This window comes from Microcaecilia unicolor, chromosome 1, assembly GCF_901765095.1.
Source record: "Microcaecilia unicolor chromosome 1, aMicUni1.1, whole genome shotgun sequence".
Classification (NCBI taxonomy): domain Eukaryota; kingdom Metazoa; phylum Chordata; class Amphibia; order Gymnophiona; family Siphonopidae; genus Microcaecilia; species Microcaecilia unicolor.
In genome coordinates this window covers 564640088-564654530 of record NC_044031.1, presented here as the reverse complement: position 1 = coordinate 564654530, position 14443 = coordinate 564640088, and positions in this window count along the sequence as shown.

The window sequence follows — 14443 nt, the reverse complement described above, 5'->3', positions numbered from 1 at the left end:
GGAGGCAATGTTCTGTTGTGGATTAAGAACTGGTTAATGGATAGAAAATAGAGGGTATAGTTAAATGGCCATTTTTTTCTCAGTGGAGGAGGGTGAATAGTGGAGTACCACAGGGATCTGCACTGGGATCTGTGATTTAACCAGTTTATAAATAATCTGGAAATCTGAATAAGAAGCGAGGTGATTAAATTTGCAGATGACAGAAAACTATTCAAAGTTGTTAAAACATAAACAGACTGTGAAAAATCTTAGGAAACTGGAAGACTGGGCATCCAAATGGCAGATTAAATTTAATGTGGACAAATGCAAAGTGATGCACATTGGGAAGAATAATCCTAATCATAGTTTCTTGATGATAGGGTTGACCTTAGGAATCAGCACCCAAGAAAAAGATCTAGGCGTCATCATAGATAATATGCTGAAATCTTGTGCCCAGTGTGTGACGGCAGCCAAAAAAGCAATTAGGATACTAGGAATTATTAGGAAGGGGATGGAAAATAAGATGAAGAATGTCATAATGCCTCTGTATCACTCCATGGTATGACCTCACCTTAAGTATTGTGTGCAATTCTCATCACCGTATCTAAAAAAAAAAAAAAAAAAAAAGATATAGCAGAATTAGAAAAGGTTCAAAGAAGGGCAACCAACATGATAGAGAGGATGGAACTCCTCTCGTATGAGGAAAGGCTAAAAAGGTTAGCTGTCTATAGTATGCTATTAAGAAAGGTTTAGGGGAAGCCCCTGCTTGCTCTGGTTTTGGTAGTATGGAATGTTGCTACTATTTGGGATTCTGCCAGCTACTTGTGACCTGGATTGGCCACAGCTGGCTATATGGAGCATTGGTCTGACCCAGTATGGCTATTCTTATGTACTTAAGTACTTATGTAGGTGCCAGGGTAATAGCACAAAGTTGTTGGCTATTGGCTGTTTTATTTTCCACTAGTAAAAAAGGCCCATTTCTGACACAAATGAAACAGGCGCTAGCAAGGTTTTCCTCGGAGTGTGTATGTTTGAAAGAGTGTGTGAGAGAGTGACTGTGTGAGAGAGAGAGTGAATGTGCGAGTGTGTGTGTGTGACAGAGAGTGAGAGTGAGACTTGGTGCGAGTGTGTCTGTGAGAGAGAGAGAGTGTGTGTGTGTGAGCATGAGAGTGTGTGCCATGGCCCCCCTCCCTTCCAGTTCCAGGGTCCCCCCTCCCTCCCTCCGAGTTCCAGGGTCACCCCCCCTCCCTCCGAGTTCCAGGGTCATCCCCTCCCTGCCTCTGAGTTCCAGGGTCGTCCCTTCCCTGCCTCCCTCCTAGTTTTAGGGTCCCCTCCCTCCCCTGCATTATGCTATCTCCCCTGCATTCATCCATATGCAGGCAACGTCCTCTGTGCCCTGCCCCCTCCATCCATCCATGTGCAGCATCTCTCCCCTGTCCCCTCCACCTCCCTCCGAGTTCCAGGCCCCCTCCCTCCCAGTTCCAGAGCCCCCCTCCCTCTGTCCCTCCGTCCCTCCCTCCCAGTTCCAGGGTCCCATGGAACTGGGAGGGAGGGGGACGGAGAACGTTGGAGGAGTGCCGTCAGCAAGTGGTTACAATCCCAGTGACATACATTGGAACATTGGAGCAGTGATGTCAGCAGGTGGTTACGATCCCAGTGAAACATATTGGAAAGTTGGAGGAGCAAATTATTATATTAGATTTCCCCTCTGTTAAAGACAACCTGATGCATAGGAGCCAACTTTTCAAAGTTATTTGGTGTGCTAAGCCCAATGGAAATAACCCCCTCCCTGAACACATCCAAGGAATTTTCTTAACATTGGGGGTGATCAAGCACCCACAGAGTCTGCTCCAATGACCTGATGGTAGGGTTTCTCATCAGTAAAGACTGCAAATCCTGCTTATCCCTGCATGGATTACTGCACTAGACAACTCTGTAAACTGCAAGAGTGAGTTACTCTTTTTACCACACTGAGCTCAACCACAGAGACAGTTTAAAAAAATATGGAAAAACCAGGGAAAAGCCAAGACTAAATAGTATGTGTTAAGTTTTAGTATTATTACTAAAATGAATGTGTGAAAGAATCTGAAAAAATCCAGAAAATCATGAAAATTTTGAAAATAAAACCTCAAAACATTTTAAATTGTTTTTTTCCTGTGCACAACTGATCCTTTTGTTGATCCCTAGTCTGCCTACAACCTGGAAATGAACAGCATAAACTTAATGGCACAGTACCACTTTGTCAAGCATAATGCATTATAGGTTTCAATATATTATGAGTGTCCGTGCATAGATGCGTGTGTTAGTGTGTCTTTTTATCTTACCATTGTATCTGATAGAAAATGTCAGGTTCTTTGTTGTCAGTGCAAGATAAAAGATTATAAAGGAATAAAGCCTACATTCAAATTTCTGTGGTGCTTTCAAGCATTTGCAAAATTGATGATAAATGCTGTATTCTTGTTTGACTTGGCCATTTCAATACATAAGCCATAATTGCTATGTTCCATCAGGGCATGTTTTTAACACACAGTTTCAGCAACTAATCTACTTACTAATTAGTGCAACAAGACTGTTCAATTATCAAATGTTCTTTTACAAAGTGAAGAAAAGCACATTTGATAAGAACTATGTCACAAAGAGTTCAAACATTCCGTTTCTTGACATACAGTGGTGGAAATAAGTATTTGATCCCTTGCTGATTTTGTAAGTTTGCCCACTGACAAAGACATGAGCAGCCCATAATTGAAGGGTAGGTTATTGGTAACAGTGAGAGATAGCACATCACAAATTAAATCCGGAAAATCACATTGTGGAAAGTATATGAATTTATTTGCATTCTGCAGAGGGAAATAAGTATTTAATCCCTCTGGCAAACAAGACCTAATACTTGGTGGCAAAACCCTTGTTGGCAAGCACAGCGGTCAGACATCTTCTGTAGTTGATGATGAGGTTTGCACACATGTCAGAAGGAATTTTGGTCCACTCCTCTTTGCAGATCATCTCTAAATCATTAAGAGTTCTGGGCTGTTGCTTGGCAACTCGCAGCTTCAGCTCCCTCCATAAGTTTTCAATGGGATTAAGGTCTGGTGACTGGCTAGGCCACTCCATGACCCTAATGTGCTTCTTCCTGAGCCACTCCTTTGTTGCCTTGGCTGTATGTTTTGGGTCATTGTCGTGCTGGAAGACCCAGCCACGACCCATTTTTAAGGCCCTGGCGGAGGGAAGGAGGTTGTCACTCAGAATTGTACGGTACATGGCCCCATCCATTCTCCCATTGATGCGGTGAAGTAGTCCTGTGCCCTTAGCAGAGAAACACCCCCAAAACATAACATTTCCACCTCCATGCTTGACAGTGGGGACGGTGTTCTTTGGGTCATAGGCAGCATTTCTCTTCCTCCAAACACGGCGAGTTGAGTTCATGCCAAAGAGCTCAATTTTTGTCTCATCTGACCACAGCACCTTCTCCCAATCACTCTCGGCATCATCCAGGTGTTCACTGGCAAACTTCAGACGGGCCGTCACATGTGCCTTCCGGAGCAGGGGGACCTTGCGGGCACTGCAGGATTGCAATCCGTTATGTCGTAATGTGTTACCAATGGTTTTCGTGGTGACAGTGGTCCCAGCTGCCTTGAGATCATTGACAAGTTCCCCCCTTGTAGTTGTAGGCTGATTTCTAACCTTCCTCATGATCAAGGATACCCCACGAGGTGAGATTTTGCGTGGAGCCCCAGATCTTTGTCGATTGACAGTCATTTTGTACTTCTTCCATTTTCTTACTATGGCACCAACAGTTGTCTCCTTCTCGCCCAGCGTCTTACTGATGGTTTTGTAGCCCATTCCAGCCTTGTGCAGGTGTATGATCTTGTCCCTGACATCCTTAGACAGCTCCTTGCTCTTGGCCATTTTGTAGAGGTTAGAGTCTGACTGATTCACTGAGTCTGTGGACAGGTGTCTTTCATACAGGTGACCATTGCCGACAGCTGTCTGTCATGCAGGTAACGAGTTGATTTGGAGCATCTACCTGGTCTGTAGGGGCCAGATCTCTTACTGGTTGGTGGGGGATCAAATACTTATTTCCCTCTGCAGAATGCAAATAAATTCATATACTTTCCACAATGTGATTTTCCGGATTTAATTTGTGATGTGCTATCTCTCACTGTTACCAATAACCTACCCTTCAATTATGGGCTGCTCATGTCTTTGTCAGTGGGCAAACTTACAAATTCAGCAAGGGATCAAATACTTATTTCCACCACTGTATTCCATTTTTTCAATCACCTTTTTGACAAACTATTACCGAATAAATATACCCATTCATATCATCACTGCTGTGTAGTATACCTGCACATCCATTTTTTTAAATTGACATTTCAGATGGTTTTTTTTTTACAAAAATCATAATAAAAGGCCATTCCACCTGAATGTAACAAGAAAAATATTACCTTAGCAATATAACCTAAGGAGTACAAAGAAAAACAGATAACCTAGCCCACGTCAAGAGGAGGAAGTGAGTTTACCAAGTCATGTAACAAACAAAAAGAAAGCAATCAAATTAGAAATCAATCTGTCTAGAAACGACAGATGTATTCTAAAGTATTTGAGGATAATCTCTCTAATTAAAGGACTAGCACTCCCTATCTTTAATTCTTTTCCATACTCTACTTTCTACCTTCAAGGAAATTTTCCCACTGAGTAGGATCGAAAAAGACAAAATTTTTCCCTTGCCAGCTGACTAAACATTTATATGGGAACCTCAAAAACAGCATGCCTCCTTTACTAAGAACACAAGATATAGTCTGTTCTTGAGCTCTAAGAAATGCTTTCTTTTCAGCCGCGTGGAATGAGCCACATATGGGAAGGTATGAATTTTTTTGTCCACAAAATAACACATCCATATATTTAAAGTAAGCCTTTAACACCATAATTATCTGTTTCTCAGATGAGAATATAACAGTGAGAGTGGCTGTTGTATTATTCACATCAGTAGAACTCTCAAGGAAATTAGTTAGATCCAAAGTTGATTCCACAAGGGAATCCAAGCTACCATCTGTTGGATTCAGTACACGAGAATGTTGAGAAATATCATAATTTTGAACAAACATAATATCATCTGGTTGTAAAATGTTAAACACTTCCTTAAAATATCATTTCACCAAAATATCTGAAGACAAAAGCCTAGTCTGAGGAAAATTCAAAACCCTTTGGTTCCTTGAGTGCATTAATTTTCAAGTCTCTCAATGCCATAATGCAAAGAGAGGCTGCCTTTAATCGCTGATGCCCCTGTAGCTTGAAGTGTGCAAATTTGAGGATCAATTACTTGGAACCTCTTACCAATTACAGCAAACAATCTCTTGGGTAAAGTTGATGGACCTGGGACATAATCATAGATTCAGTCCTAGTATCACTGCTCATATATCTTGAAAGGTAACATAATATATCTTGACCTGATGAACCACAAGTCCTTAATAGGAATACTAGCAGATGTAAGAGTCACAGGGGAAGTACTAAGTTGGCTCACAGATTTCTCGCAACACAGATCAGTCTAGGTAAAATGGCAACAATCTTTACCTCACCCCATAACCATGGAATGTGGGGTATCACAGGGATCCCCCGTCCCCAATCCTTTTCAACTTCTATCTCAGAGGTATGGGAGAAGTGCTGAAGCCCTTTTGGGATTAAGTATTTCTCCTGTGCAGACAATATCATTCTCCTCTTTCTAAGGAAAGATTTGCTACCTGCAAACTCACTGATGAACAAAGTCATTTATTTATTATTAATTTGGATTTCACTCACACCTTTTTCAGTAGTAGCTCAAGGTAAGTTACAATCAGGTATGCTGGATATTTCTCTGTCCCAGGAGAGCTCACAGTCTAAGTTTGTACCTGAGGCAATGGAGGGTTAAGTGACTTGCCCAAGATCACAAGGAGCAGCAGTGGGATTTGAACTGGCCACCTCTGGATTTCAAGACTAGTGCTCTAACCACTAGGCCACTCCTCCACTCCATTACCTTGGTGGTGTTCTGGGGCAAGTTCTATTGATATCAGGCTCTTGTGCCGCCTCTTCCAAATCTGCTGGACCACCACAGTCATGCCCATGCACCGCCCATTTAGACATGGAGAAAGCCGCTATTTATCCCTGGGAACAGTAGCATGGAATCTTGCTACTCTTTGAGATTTTGAGAGGTACTTGTGACCTGGATTGGCCACTGTTGGAAGCAGGTATAGAGCTTGATGGACCATCGGTCTAACCCAGTATTGCTATTCTTATGTTCTTCTAGATGGTATCTATTATTATCGCAAATTGGATTGTGACCCTACTCCTCAACTGAAGTTGGAAATTCATGAAGTGTTATCATCAGCTTGATAGACAAACAGGCTTATTTTCAAAAGAGATGGACGTCCATCTTTCAACATAAATCGGAACATGGATGTCCTTCTCCCAGAGACGTCCAAATCGGTATAATCAAAACCCAATTTTGGACGTCTCCAACTGCAGTCCATTGCAAGGACATCCAAATTTCAAGGGGGCGTGCCGGAGGCATGGTGAAGGCGGGACTTGGGCGTGCCTAAGATTTGGATGTCTTTGAGCCATAATCGAAAAAAGAAGGGACATTCTAAATTGAAACTTGGACGTTTTCACCTGGACATATTTTTTTTTACGAATAAGGCAGAGGAGAGGGTGTGTTTTGGAGTGGCTGGTGGAGATAGGTGATTTGAGGGTGAGTGGTGTTGATTTGAGTTTGGAGAAGGGAGTGATTGGTCAGGAATAAAGTGAATGAATAAGGAATTGGTGTTAAAGGGTGAATTAATGCTGGTGGGGCTGATTTGAATATATTTGGAGTTGAATGTGAATATTGGGATTACTGGGGGGGGGGGGAGTGATTGTGGGGTGTTGTGTTGGGTTCCTGTTGTTCACCTGATCGCTCCTTTATTAGTTTAGGGACTATAATAAAATAAGGTTAGGTTTTTTTAGACTAGGGAATTATAGTTACATTTGTTTAAAAGTTAAAATTTTTCCAAAGTTTTGATAGATTTTAAAAAAATAATGTCATCTGTGTGGTTGTCCCCCCCCCCCCCCTCCCCGGGCTGAATGTGATGTAGTATCATTAAGGGAGAACAGTAATGTCCTATAGATGCCCTCATAGTGAGTTATCTATTGATATTAAATCTTTGTATTCTAAAATACCACAGTAAAACACATTATGTTTTCTTGAATAGCTGTTTTTTTAACAAAATGTTTCAGTTTATTTTACTGTTCCATTTTTGGTTAAAGTAGCAGAATTTTCATTATTAAGAAATTATTTTTGGTTTGAAGGGAACTTCTCCTTACAGTAACATGGGGTAGCGATGGGTCCTGCTTTTGTGTCATCATTAGCTACTTTAAGTATGTCAATTTGAAGAGATGCAAGCGTTTTTGATGGAGGAACTCATTCATGCCATCATGTAGAAACATTTTTGGATGATATTTTCTTCCTTTGGAATGATTCTAGAAAACAGCTGAGTCAATTTGTAAATAAAAGGATTCTAATTTGATTTTTACTACATGTCATCAACAATTTATAGATTTTTTTGTGATATTTGACTTATAAAGGAAGATGGGAACTTTATATAAGAAAGAATTGGCTCAAAATAACATTTTGAGATTTTATAGTTTTCATTCTCGGCATCTAAAACCAAATTTTTCTTTATTTTAAAATTTATATTTCTTATAAAACCTATGTAGATTACAATTTTTTAAAAAACATAAATAATGAAGTTAATTATTATGGATATGTCACATTTATTCATCATTGGCTGATTTCAAAAAGCAGACTAAAAGTGCTGCTATTTATTTTATGCATGTATTTATTTATTTATTTATTAGGATTTATTTACCGCCTTTTTGAAGGAATTCACTCAAGGCTGTGTACAGTAAGACTAGATCAAGCATGAGCAATAGACAATTACAGCAGTAAAAATATTCAAAAACAATACAAAATATGGCATGGTATACTATTTTAATGTCAACACAATACGTAATAGAACATTATAGGTGTTAGTGAAGGGTAAAGCAAAGATGTAACAAATAGAAGGGTAAGAAAGTAGGAAGAGTTAGAAAGTAAGGTGATTGATTTAAAGAAATGGTTAAATGTTATCTCAGCTAGTGTATGTGTGGATAAACATTTCCTGCTGCAGTATATGCAGCCTGAGTACTCCTTGTGTGTGTGAGTGAGACTAATGAGTTAGTTACTTTCTTCAACATGGATGTCCAAAAAGGGAGTTGAAAATTGCATATAAACGTGCTAAGTATGTACATTGGAAAAACCTGTTAAATTACCATTCTAAGATATATACTTCACAATTGACATGTGTTTTGCTATTTATAGCATGTAGTTCCCAGATTGTGAAGTTGAGTTTTAAATATCTGACATGTACGGAACCACCAATGATTCAATATGCACATCATTCCCTTATATGTTAATAACACAAATACTTTGGGATTTAGTGGACTGAGATGAGATTTCCCTCCCTTGATGATTTGAAATTTATTCTGGGTTTTCTTCCTCTTGTCTCTGGTTAGTTTCCTTCATAGTTCTCATTGTTGGTTCCTATGCATATGACAATTTTTTCACTTTTATATTGCAGCATTTTTGTATAACATGTATAATTTCTATAATTAAATCTGATTAACGTACCTATATCTTTCTGCATTGTTCTTGTTATGTTTATAATCAAAAATTTTTAAAAACAAATTTGAAATAAAAAATGTAGGTGAACTGCTACTGTTCAAAAAAATGATGATATTTGGTTTTGGGCAGTCATTCCCAAACCTGGCCCTGGAAGCACCCCAGCCAGTCAGGTTTTCAGGATACCCACAATGACTATTCATGAGAGAGATTTGCCCTAAGAGCCTTATTCTATAAAGACTATATTCTTAAATTTACGCTCCTAAAATTTATGCTCCTAAATTTATGAGCATAATTTATGCTCCTAAATTACCAGCAAACTCTATACTCCAAAACAGATTATGCTCGTAATTTAGGAGCATAAATTTAGGAGCATAAATTATGCTCACAAATTAGAAGCATACATTTTAGAAGCATAATCTTTATAGAATAAGACCTTAAGGAGGTCTTTTACTAAAGCTTAGCTCAAGTTATCTGAAGGGCCCATAGGAATAAAATGGGCCCTGCTGCAGATATCTCAAGCTAAGCTTTAGTAAAAGACCCCCTAAATGTATTCTATAATGTAGTGCACCTAAATTCTAAGTCACATAGTTGAAAAGGGTGTGTGGCCATGGGTGGCATGGGCATTTAGGCTCATTATTATAGAACTAGTAAAAAAAGCCCCGTTTCTGATGCAAATGAAACGGGGGGCTAGCAAGGTTTTCTTCTGTGTGCATGTGGGAGTGTGTGTGTCCCTGCCCTCTCTCCCCTCCCCCCCTCTGAGTCCTTCACTGTTACAGAGCCAGCGATTTGATTTCGTGCTCTGCTGTTTTCCTTCACTGACTGTTTGTGTTACAGAGAGGGCGGGGCAGACACTCATGGGGAAACCGGATATCTCTCCCCCTTCACACTTCCGTCTGGAGGCTTCATAGAACGTTGGTGTTGCCTTTTATATAGAGAGATACGCCCGATGTGCGCCTAATTTAGGCATCAGGATTTACACCAAGTAAAACATGGCCTAAATGGACACAACCAAATTTGGTCATGTGGAGATCTACTTGGCGTATTCTCTATACTGCTTGAAAATTTAAGACTATTCTATAGGTGTACTTTACAGAATACGCATAGGTGTATTTTTTTTAAAGTGGATTTTTCTGGAGTTATATATAGAATCTAGCCATCTGTGTGTGTTTTTAAGCCTCTGCATTTACACCAGGTTTTTATTGGTGACTAAATGTAGCCGCAGTAAATGGGCACTGGGCATATTCTATAAACTACATCTAGATTTAAACATATTCTATAAACCATGCTTAAATGTAGGCTTAGTATATAGAATACACCTAGGTGTATTTGTTTCAGCGCCAATTTTTTATGCAAGATATATAGAATTTAGGCCTTTATGTTTGCCATTAAGAAGAAAATTACGATCATAAAAGATTTAATTTTATAAAGTTATTTTCACACATATGTGGCCATTTCCTGTAAAATACCAACTAGGTTAAAAATACACACTTTGACATGATGGCACAGGGGGGAAATGTGCAGTATCTCAGAACAAAACTCTGATTCTACAGTGCCTAGAGTATTATGTACACAGATATCAGGTCTCAGACTCATGCTCTGCTTGCTGGCAATAAATACACTGACAGAAACACTACTTGCTAGCAAAGATTTATTACAGTTTCAGCCGACAGCTAATAATGCAATCCAGAAAAGTTCTCTTATCAGCAATTATATTTCTAATGCCTAACAACTTATGACAACTTATGAAATCCTAATGATACAATGATCAAAATTTCAGAAAGTCTACCTTGCACTTTCAATGCAGAATAATTTAACTACCTGGCCCTGGGCACTAAAAGTAATGAATTAAACATCCTTACAACAGGGTAAGATGTGACAATTCTTCTTATGTGAGCTCTAGTCACTGTCTGGAAGTTGAGCACATATATAGCATCCAGGGGAACAGATAAAGGTTGTAAACCCTGCTGCATAAGTCATTAAGTTGAGACGCCACGGCTATATTGGTTGGGATCCTGGTGGATTGAAGATGAGTTGTACTCTCATTACTGATTGGTCATGTACGCCTTGAAACAGCCCATGGTAGTGAAACTTCGGCCACAGTCGGTGTGACTGACTTTTTTTGCACGTTTGCGTCTATCACCAACCCAGAAGCTAAGTGTTTTCTTTACGTTTTTGGGATTGATCCACTTAAAATCAGAACTTCCTATGGAGTTCTTACCAAAATTTAAGAGTAAAGTTTTTTTTATGCCAATGAAAAAATTTGGACCCATTTATTTCCTCTTTACCCTATGCAGGGTGGATATTGGGACACAGAGGCGTTTTCCCTTTCTCATATTTTGCACTCAACAGGATTATTATAGTACGTTAACTATCTTGCAGTTTATACAAGAGAGATTTTGTTCTTGTGTTTTGAGTACTGCATACTCTCTTATCCTTTTATTACTAAATCACAGGTGTTGCTTGTAATACAGCACAAAATATTTCTACCCTCAGTGACTTGAGCATACCTGTTGGAGAAAAAGAATTACAGAAAGATGAAGGTATGTATAGGGCGGAGTTTGGGTGAAATGCCTATATACACATGTAGATTATGTGTATATATGTGTAATTTTTAAGTACATATGTACACATGTACATATGCACTTACAAATTATATACATGGATACTTACATTTGCTCCATGGTAGGTGGAAATGTCTGTTCCTACATTGTAATACAATTTCTACCACTAACTTTAGTATTTTATAAAGACAAGTAAGAGCCTACTTGTCTTTATAAAACTGACCTATAAAGGCACCTGAAAATGCCTATTCTAGGCACCCTCTTAAAATATTACCCTCCATATGTTGAGCTTCTGCATTGTAAGCATAGACATGCACTTAGAGCATGCATTAATTCCCATTTTAATTGCTAAATGCACTTAAGTAAAAGAGACCCTAAGGGGTACTTTTACTAAGGTGCACTGAAAAAATGGCCTGTGCTGGTGTAGGCGTGTGTTTCAAACGCACGTGGATCCATTTTTCAGCACACCTGTAAAAAATCATTTTTATTTTGGCCGAAAATGGACGTGCGGCAAAATGAAAATTGCCATGCGTCCATTTTCGATTTGAGACCTTACCACCACCCATTTACTTAGTGATAACATCTCATGCGTTAACCAGGCGGTAATGGTATGTCTACATGCGTAGAATGCCTTTTACCTCCCGGTTAGTGCTATGCGCTGGAAAAAAAAATTATTTTCCGGCAAGCGTAGTGGATGCACGGAAAAAATATATGAACATAATTTATGCTCCTAAATTACCAGCATACTTCAAAATAGATTATGCTCGTAATTTAGGAGCATAAACTTATGAGCGTACATTTTAGAAGCATAATCTTTATAGAATAAGACCTTAAGGAGGTCTAATAAGAACTTAGAATATATATATATATATATATATATATATATATATATATATATATATATATATATATATATATATATATATATATACACATTTTTAAAGTGTATCTTTTGTAGGCTTTTTTCAATCTCCATGCTGATCCAGTTCTGGTATCTTCTCCTTCTCCCCACTGGAGCCATGCAAGCTATCTTGAAAGATATGTTATGTATATACATTTTTGCATTATGCATTACAATTAGGTTTGTCAAAATAAAATACAATAAATAATCAAAATAATATCTAATTAAGCATGTTCACCATTGCTGATTTGAATGAAAATGCTGTGATTTTGATTAGTTGAAGTAATACATCAAGGCTGAAAGCTTACACTGGGTACTGTTAGAATGCAACCAGAATCTATTTGCTAAAACATACAACCCTGCAGGGAACTGGAAAAAAATATTTAAGGTACTGCACACCGCAGGCTTCAAAGAATCTTAAAAGAGAATCTTAAGTTACTTTTGTGGCCAGTATGGTACTTGTTGTACTTTGAACACTTGTCTAGTTGTGTCTGTTTACTCAAACACTGAATATTTTTACACTAAATTAATGCATTTGGTCTTTATTATCAATTTCTTCAGTCTGAAACCTAATGCTTCACATTGTAACATATTTTACATTGAAGTTTTCTGAAGAACTTTTGTAGAGCTGTGCGGAGGCGGAAACCATCATGCAGGGTAGTCGGTACAAAACCTGAACCTGTATGGCTGTAGGATTAAACCTCAATAAATTGACTACTGTTTCCATGTCATTCTCCCTCTTGATTCCCTGGACGCCCCCGATCTCGGCCCTTGATTGGTTGTTGCTTGAATTGACCCCCTCTGGATCTTGTTTTGGGCCCCTCCTGTTTGTCAGGTTCTCAGGTTCAGAGCCCGCGGGGCTGGGCTCTGGAGCAAACGTGAGCCCTTGGGCTGCTGACGAGGAGCGACAGCAGCAGGCAAAACCCACCAACCAACACTGGGTAAGCACACCGGCAGGGACTGCAGGCACTGCCCAGCGAACCGGAACACATGGACTGGAATCCCCCGGACTGGAGGACACAGGACTGGAACACTGGACTGCAATCCCCCGGACTGGAACACACACCGGACCGGAACACACTGGACTGGAGCACACTGGACTGGTCCCCCGGACTGGAGGACACAGGACTGGCGCACACTGGACTGTTCCACACAGCTTCACCTGCACTTAGCTACTAAGCCCCCCAAGAGTTGAGCTCATGGGTTCGAGTAGCTGGCAGGACTTACTGGACGACACAGGGACCAGGACTAGAACAAGCTGTACCTGAAGTGCACCTAACTCCTAAATTGACCAAAAGTGTTCCTAAGCCCAGCACCAACAGAAAAAGCTCCTAAGCCCTCCACTAACAGCAGTGCTCCCAACAGAAACTAACAGGGGTGCCCCTACGCCCTACACTAACAGAAGTGCAGGGAAACCACAAGGGAAAAGGAAGGGAAGACAAATGCCAGACCTAACACTGGTACTTCCTAAGCACCAAGCTGCAGCAGCTAAACATGGGTTCTCACCCTGGTGCTTCCAAAGCACCCAGCTACAGCAGCTAACCACAGGTCATGAGGAAAAGCGGGGCAAGCACAAGGAAACAAACAGGAAAGCCAAATACCCCAACAACAAAAGGTGCTTCCTAAACACTTACTCACACGGGTGCTCCTAGCACCAAACTCCAGCACTGCACCAACAGCAGTGCTACTCACTATAACAAAAGGGAAAAACAGGGAAGTCAAACACACAAGTCTCAAGTGCACACTGCACTAAACTAACCTGGACCTAAAGCAAGTAGCCAGAAGCAAACGTTGCGAAGGCCCTGAAGGAAAGAACCCACTTCCTTATCAAGGCCCTCCCAGATGATGTCACACTCCCTAGACCTAGGCAAAAGCACACTGACCCAGAGAGGCCCAACCCACATCAATGCAACACCGTGAAACACTTGAAGCCAGTACACCCAAAGAGAGTTAGAGCAACTCAGACTACCCACACAGGTGCAGTATAGTGAGACAATTAACCCCATACTGCTGGAAGCAGCCAGCACAGAGAGACAGAGCCAGATCAGAAAGGAAAGAGAAAAGAAACAGAAGCCAGCTAAGAAGCTGACCCCCAGGAAAGAGGTAAGTTTGAGAGGGGTTCAGACCCCAATCATAACACTGTTTACTGGGTTCTGGTGTGGGAGATGCCAATGGTGTAGCACCACAATGGACGGATCCAGGTACTAGCAAGATCTTGACAGCTAGAAATTTTACAGACTGAGACTAAAAACATCGTATATTGTATACAGTGTCCATGTAATTTAATCTACATAGGGAGAAGTGGGCACCCTATCAGGATACGATTAACTGAAC